The sequence below is a fragment of the Cygnus olor genome, chromosome 1 (genome assembly GCF_009769625.2).
Source record: "Cygnus olor isolate bCygOlo1 chromosome 1, bCygOlo1.pri.v2, whole genome shotgun sequence".
Classification (NCBI taxonomy): domain Eukaryota; kingdom Metazoa; phylum Chordata; class Aves; order Anseriformes; family Anatidae; genus Cygnus; species Cygnus olor.
Genome location: NC_049169.1, coordinates 142,140,631 through 142,148,911, shown reverse-complemented (window position 1 = coordinate 142,148,911; position 8,281 = coordinate 142,140,631). Strand labels below are relative to the sequence as shown.

The 8,281-nt window shown below is 38.8% G+C and overlaps 1 long non-coding RNA gene across 1 annotated transcript; it reads right to left on the bottom strand.

The window, feature by feature from the left end:
* Positions 1 to 3,341: 3,341 nt before the first annotated feature.
* Positions 3,342 to 6,249, bottom strand: LOC121062778. The gene is made up of 3 exons (XR_005815701.1): positions 6,051 to 6,249; positions 5,289 to 5,969; positions 3,342 to 4,180 (listed from the first exon to the last, which is right to left on the bottom strand). It is a non-coding gene; the product is annotated as an uncharacterized LOC121062778 (long non-coding RNA).
* Positions 6,250 to 8,281: the final 2,032 nt, after the last annotated feature.

Below are 8,281 nucleotides of genomic sequence, written 5' to 3'. Positions count from 1 at the left end.
TGTATATTTGATATTTCTATGCCACTAATGTTGGGGCATCTGTCCATTTCCAAAAATGAGCTATCACACATCTGGCTGCTGGTAGTAATTGCTTTATCAATGGCTCCTTCTCTGAGTCAATAACCTCATTTGGACTGTAGTAGGATAGGTTTGGTGTGCAGCCTAACTTATCTAATTCTGTAGCTCTGTGTTTCTGTCATATGCATGAGACTATCAGATGGCCCTAGTGCTATGTCATTTGAGTTTTTACCAGAAAAAAAATACATTTCTGAAGACTCGTTGTCACACTTCTTCCCCAGAACAGGAAAATATTTTTTCTGTATGCTTACTATTTTAATATAAATCAAGGACTGGATTTAGCAATGGATTGCCTGTTCAGTTTGTGTGAGGTTTTCTTTTTCCTTTTTGTACACTCTACTTTTATATTTGCATCCATATATAAATATTGTGCCCCTTCTTGGTGATATATTGGCTGTCATGTGGTTTAAATGTGGTTATATTGTGAAAAGGCCTTGTCATATTGTCAGAATATTAACTAAACAGATAAATTATTAATTAAAGTGTTGTTTTTTGTTTTTTTTTTTTCCCCAAACACAACATTTTGTATGTGTGTTTATGTCCTACCACATTTTTGAGGCTTAACTCCATATATAAAGTTATTTTATTGGGTCCAATGTCCTGGGTACTATAGATTCATTTTCTTCAGTTAAATGACACTATATAATTTAGATTGATGGAGCACTAGCCAGAAGTTCTATCAGGTGAACGGTTGGGGTTATCCTGATGATTGTACTTGAGTTTTCAGGAGTGCCAATAACATAGGGATTTGTACCTAACATCATTGCTGCCAAATGCAGCAAGACCATATGTGAAACTGCTTGTTGAATCAAAAGATGCAACCATGGGAAATCAAGCCTCATCTGAGTGTAAATTAGGGCTTCCTGCTCCAGTTTATCTGGACATAAAATGCAAGGGGTTTAGCTCCAATAAACACTGTTTCTTCCAGGGCAAATCTATTATGTTACAAGTATGTTTTTTGCTAACATTTAATAGCTGAAAATGCTAAATTTAGCTCGCTCAGAAGCCTGAGGTGTTACTATGCTACCAAAAGTAGCACGGTGCAAAGATTCTCAGAGCATCACTGACAGGCTGGTAAATTCAGCCAATGTAGAATATCTCTATATAGCTCAACACTCAAACTTAGCTATGCACAGACTAGAACCTTTGTCTTTTTGGGTTGGGCATACCATATACAAACACAGATGTATAGCTATGGAACTGAGCTGTCTCAGATGGGATCAGATTTAGTGTTTAAGTGTTGGTTTTTTTAAGGCCAGCAGTGGTATCTGTGGATCACTGTGAATCCGCATCTATCATTCCTTCCTGCTCTGGCTGCTGGCATTCAGGAAATTACTCTAACTTACTTAAGTCTTTGTCCCTCATTATGTTCATATTTGAGTCTGAGAAAGAATATTAGGGAAATTAACATTTGTCTGTTCTGATAGTATTGCTGTGACAAAAGTAGTAAAGATGTGAAACGAATGGCTGTTGAGATAAGACTGATCTTGTCTTCCTTGAAAACTTAATCCTCTCTCATCCATTTTATTCCTCTTCTTTCCATGATCCACATTTGCAGTCATTCAGCTGCACAGCGAGGCAGATACCTCAGGTGGAAGGTAGTCTCCAGCGTTACACATACACAGGCAGTTTTTCTTCAAGGAGATAACATGCAGTTATGGCAAATCAAGGCAACAGAGAGTAAGTGGTCCTCTGCTTCTCTCCGTATGTCCTTTGCATAAGAATCTAGTCTTTTGGGACTGTTTTGCCATCTACTTTGCCTGGAAGTAAGCTATTGGTATGATTCTGCTCACTCTCCTGTTTGCAGTATACACAAGGTGCCGGCGTACCATTTAGATAATAGATGGCGTAGATGGCATTACCCCTCTATGATATTGGTGCGTGGGAACAAATTCCATTAGCACACTTGCAGACTGGTGAAACTCTTACACTGCAAATACTCAGCTCTGCATCTCTGTTTCTCCATTGTAAAAAAACTCAAAGACCTGATCTTCAGGGCTTATCCTGTAGCATCGTAGATATTAGCAACTTGATGTCACCCTCTGCCTCTCTGGTATAGCACCTTGATCTCACACCCTATGTCACTATTCTGTACTGATGTCAAGCAATATAGATAATCAATCTATCTTATCTGCCTCAGCTAGACAGGAATTCATAGTATCACAAAAGACAGTATGTTGCTTTATCATCCAGTTGGTAGGGTGGTTTGGAACAATTTGTCCGTTCACTCTTGAGACATGAAAGGAAATGTGCTTGGGTTGTGGAATCCTGGAATCCTTTTCCTGGATGTGCCTACTTACCACACATAGCACTGGTGGGCTATTATTTGCTTCAGATATCAAACTACTGTGGCTATTGCTGAAACATAGAAATGCAGCTATATTTAAGGACGTGCTTGTTTCTCTATTATGCTTCTCCACAGCTGGATCAGATACCAGTGGGAAAATCAGAAGCAGGTCTGAGATCATAGAAGACAAAAATACATCTTTTCAGCAGTACTGGCACCTCAACATGAGCTAATGGACAAGAACAAAGGAGCTGTAAACTGAGTATTAGCTGACAAAAGGATCCCATTGCATCCTACCTTCTTGAGCCAAGAATGCAAGTTCACTTTAGAAGTAGCAAGTTCAGATGGAAATATAGTACCAAGTATAGAATTGTCTCATGAAACAAAACCACATCCATAAAGACTTTAGAGGGCTCAGTGTCAGCCATGAAGCTGCTACTCTGCCCTTGTGAGGTCCCACTTGGAGTACTGCGTCCAGGTCAATCACCAGCACAAGAAGGGCTGTTAGAACAGGTCCAGAGGAGGGCTGTAAAGATGATCAAGGGGCTGGAGCACCTCTCCTATGAAGACAGGCTGAGACAGTTGGGGATGTTCAGCCTAAAGAAGAGAAGGCTCCGGGGTGACCTCATTGCGGCTTTTCAGTACTTAAAGGGGGCTTATAAAAAAGATGGAGAGTGATTTTTTGCTCAATCAGACAAGGGGGTATGGTTTTAAACTAAAATAGGGGAGATTTAGATTAGATGTTAGAAGGAAATTCTTCACTCTGGTGTTGGGGCACTGGAACAGGTTGCCCAGAGAGGTTGTGGATGCCCCATGCCTAGAGGTGTTCAAGACCAGGTTGGATGAGGCCCTGCGCAACCTGATTTAGTGGGTGGCACCCCTGCCCATGGCAGGCGTGTTGGAACTAGATGATCTTCGAAATTCTTTCCAACCTGAGCCATTCTATGATTCTATGAAATTATGCATCTGAGAAATTTCAAGTGCTGTTTGTTGCTATTTATTATCCAAAAGAGTGTTGCTGTCTGTTGCTATTTGCAGCTAGAAGTCAGTTGCTTATCAAGTAGAGGTGGGAATACCTACCACTGATGAAGTGGTCATTGAGGTTTACAATGAAATTAATTCTTTCATATCACCCAGGGCTTTCAAAATTAAACATACTGCTGTAGTAACAATGAAGTTTGACCAGATGGGTTCCCTGAGCTGAGCAAGTACAAATCTTTGTCCTGTGACTGTGAGTGTATTACCAGAAATGGATACTATTCCGTCTATTATTGTGCAATCAAGATGGAAGATTCATGGGCTCATATACTGGATGCATAGTGTGCAATGCTAACATATTTTGAAAATGTGTTTTCTTCTAATATATGCAAACCCAATAATCAAATCTTTTGGCCTACAACATCCATACTACCTTACAGCTGAGGTTATTTTGGAATTTTCTGTTTGGTATACAGAGCTAGAGTGGGCCTTCTCTGAATTGGACTGATTTCTTTCATTTCACCTTTAGTGGAATTCATCATTTCTTAAAAAAGAAAGCATATTCAAGGGATGAATTAATGCCACTGAAAATCATGCAAACACTACTTGACAACATTTTCTCCCCTCCAGCTTATAACATGGTTAATGAGTCTCTCATCTCTCCAGCACTGCAGATCAAGTGTCTTCTGATAATCCATGATCCTTCAGTATCTCTCCAGGTTCCCGTTTTTCTCATCACTACTGAACTGCTCTATCAAATTCAGAAATCTGCTGTTCTGTTGGATGGTCTTCTATACATCAGATTTCCCTTTAATTTGGGAACACATGTATGAGTTCCTGAAGAAGAGATGAAAACAAGAAATCGTAGCGCACTTGCCTTCTATTTATTTCTCATCTATGCTGCTATATGTGATGAAGTAAGTTTTTATCTCTGAAGACAATTCTTTATGTAGCCAGCAGACATCTACCATGTGGGACCTTCATCACGAACTTATTCCAAGAAAAGAAGTGATGAGGTAATTTTATCTTTCAAATTTATTAAAAACAAAAACAAACAAACAAACAAAAAGTACCAGGTACAAAGGAAGAGGAGAAGAGGACAAGGAATGAAAAGGAACAACCATGCCAACATGTAGAAGCAATAGTGAATATCTTGAAATTCTTCCAGGCCAATATTTACTTTAAAAGATTTCATAGAATCACAGAATCACAGAACAGCTCAGGTTGGAAGGGACCTTAAAGATTACCTAGTTCCAACACCCCTGACATGGGCAGGAATGCCACCCACCGGACCAGGTTCCCCAAAGCCCCATCTAACTTTGCCTTCAACACTTCCAGGGATGGGGCACCCACAGCTTCTCTGGGCAACCTGTTCCAGAGCCTCACCACCCTCTGAGTGAAAAATTTCCTCCTAACATCTAGCCTAAATCTCCCCTCTTTTAGTTTAAAATTATTCCCCCTTGTCCTGTCATTGTCTGTCCAAGCAAAAATCACTTTCCGTCTTTTTTAAAGTTCCCTTTAAGTATTGAAAAGCTGCATAGCTTTTCAGGTAGCTTTCTCAGGGAGGTAGAAAGTTTCTTTATAAAGAACTTGTGGCACCTATTGTTTAATAGTTATATTTACAACTCTCTCATAATCATGTCTTGTATTATTATTATTATTCTAATATCATATTGAAGTGCTGGAAAGTGTTGCTTGACGTTAGTTTTTATTTAGTTAGTTTAGTCCCTCCACTTGGCCATAGTTTAGAAGTGACTGTTATAAACTGGGAGAAGAGGAAAGGGAACATGGTGATTGAGGGTAACAATTCCACATGCAACTCCAGCTAAATCAAGCACAGGAAGCAGATATTTAAGAAACTACGTATTTAAGAAACTATTTCAGTATTTTGAATATATATTTTGAATATATTATATAGCCATTGTAAAAAGACCAAAGATGATACCTGTCTCTTTTGTCCTCAAAAACTCTTCTTCGCTCTCTGAGTGTGTGGATAGCTTCTAAGAGCTGTAGAGTTTTATAAAACATGAAGTTGTTTCTTGCCCTTTTAAAGACATATATCAAATGTTGACCCAAAGCAGCAGGTTTGGATGGGAAACACCAATTCTGTCCAGTACTTACTCTACGGTAAAAGTGTTTGCAAACAGTTATTATCTATTATTTCACAAGAAAAACAGGCTAGTAAATTAATTTATTTTCCCTCTCCCCAAATGCTACTTTTGAACTAAAAAAAATAGCATTTGGAAGCAGGAATAGCAGGAAAGAAGGATCACACGCTTCTAAGTAAACTAACCACTTGAATTTTCCATGTTGCACCCATTTCATAGCTGTCATTTGAAAACAGTCATGTTGGTCTACAGGGCTGTGAAAGGCTCAGAATAAAATGAAAATGAATGCTACAGTGTGAAACAGGAGCTGGTCATTTCCTATTTCTTGTCTATCTGCCTGCTGCTGGAGCACGAGGGAGTGAGGCAAGGGGGAAGGAACTTCACAGTAGAAGTGCCAGGCTGCTTAAGTTCTGAATAAATCCGTATCCTGGCAACTCTGCACATTTGCTTTCCTTTTCCTCTACCAAGTGTTGTGGTACAGCAGAACACAAAGTCAGCAACAACTTTAAATCCTTGTGCTGAAAAAAAAATATATATATATAACTGAATGCAAAGCAAAGTAAACACACAAGCGAATCAGAAAATGGAGTTTTTCCTACCCAGACACATTCCATCTTTCTATGTAAAAAGATGCTGAAAATACTACTCCTGCATAATCACGTTTTTTAAAACCAGAGACTCAAGGAAGAGGAGAGACTCCAGTGCTGATGCCTGCACAACAGTGCTGCTGGATTGCCTGGTGTGCTGGTAACAAATGCTAAAAGCTGAGTGCTAAGACTAGTCCACTGCATATCTCCTGCTCTGTCTGTCTCTCCCTAACTCTTTCTTATGCTGGCCACTTCTAAATTTAAGTCAGATACCTTAAACTATGACATGAATGCTTTAACATTAGCAGTCAAAACCTAATTTTAGATCAGCCTCCCATTCTCTGATCCAGTTCAGCTGTGGCCACAGATGTAGTATGTTTCACTTTATCATCTCTTTACTTCTGTCTCATAACGAAGTGAAGCAAGCGGGAAGGTGGTTTTAACTAACACAAGGTTGTTATCATAGCTCAGATTAAGGAGGTAATATCCAACTCAGTGGTGGTAGCCTCTGAAGATGAACTCTCTCTCTTGCAATTGTGCTATTGAGTTGAAATCTGCATATGTGATGGACAGACAGACCCTGCTTTTCATACACACTGGTCTCATCTTGCAGATGGACAAGGCCTCAAATGACACACAAAAAGCTTCCTACCACACTCCATTTGTCTAAATCACTTTCTGTCCCTGACGATAAAAGGAGAAAATCCATTTTAAGAATGAACCTGCTCATAACATCCACATTTTCCCAGTAAGGATTTTTCAGGCAGGAAGTAGTCCAAAGGAAAAGATTTAAAATATTCTTAAATTTCTTTTATGAGCCAGTCTATCAGCTCTTAATTTCATAGACCTCTTGACACAATCAAAGGCAGCTTTCCCTCTTGTCTTACAGATACTTTCTTCCAAACTGAAGCCAGAAATAAGCCTGTAATGTGACTCAGGTGACAGATCACATAGAAAGAGTAAAAACCACTGACAGAAAACTTACAAATAACCAATAGCCTGGTATGTTTTTCCAGGAATCATTTGTTGACCAATGAATAAATTCATAAAATGACATCTTAGAGACAGGGAAAAAAGAGCAAATGGCAAAGAATATGATGTATTTCCATCACATCTCCCCATCTTTATTAGCAGAAAAGCAAGAGGGGTGCTACCTGATGCTCCAGAAGTGAAGACAAATGCAGAATTTTCCTTGCTAAAAGGTTTTCTCGGTTGCTTGGCTATGTACTTGCTATTCCCCAAACTTTCTTTCTGCTCTGAAATCCTGTGCTACCCTCCTGTGACATTTTCTTGCATGCGCTCCACTGAAGTTTGGGTCTATTGTTTCACAACAAGAGAGCTGATCCTTCAGCAGTTACTTATTTATTGAGGTCACTTGAGGTCAGTGATGTGGGTCTTATGGGGTGCTTTTTTCAGAATATGGTCAATGTGGTCTGCTGGAATTCCTTTAATTTTGCAGCGGAGGAGGTAGATGGTGGAGGAGTTTCATTTTATATTTACTTACATATCAAGCACATAGGTCTATACCTGCATTGTATGTATAATTGGTTATTTCAGTGATTGGCACCATAGCGTGCCAATTTTGGTTCAATATTAATGATCTCATACAGTTTTTCATGAGCACGATCTTAATTCTTTATTTCTCACTGAGGGTTTTTTGTATTATGCAGCAAGGAAGGGCTACTCTGCCTTACTTCTCACATTTCCTTCTTGCCTGGGTGACAGGGGATTTGTTGACATTTGCTGCATGCCCTGTTGCTATTATAAATCGGAAGCTACATTTCAAGCTTCAGCACACTCAGAGTTAAGCTGCACTGGAAAGAGGACAATGGAAAATATAAAGGGAAGAAATTTAAAGATGTAGAAATGGAATTATTGGGAGGAGTTTGTTCTTTTATTTTAAAGCATTTAAGATGGGAGTAAGAAAAAATCCTTTAAAAGTGTTTTTGTGTGTGTGTGTTGGTTTATTTTTCTTTTCCTTTTGGCTTTGTTTTCAAATCTAGATACTTAAAGTTAAGGTTTTAAATCTGTGTTTAGTCATCAGAGTTTGCCTTCAGTAAAGCCACTCCGCAATTTTCCTCTGAAACAATCTTCAGTATAAAAAGTATAGATTCTGGGATATGAAATATTTTCCAGAATTTGGAAATATTCTTTCTAAATAGTATTTAATGTCAGGGCTTTAATGAACTGAGAAATTTGTGCTTGCAAAAATGTTGTTAAAAAAAAAAAAAAAAAAGAAAAAA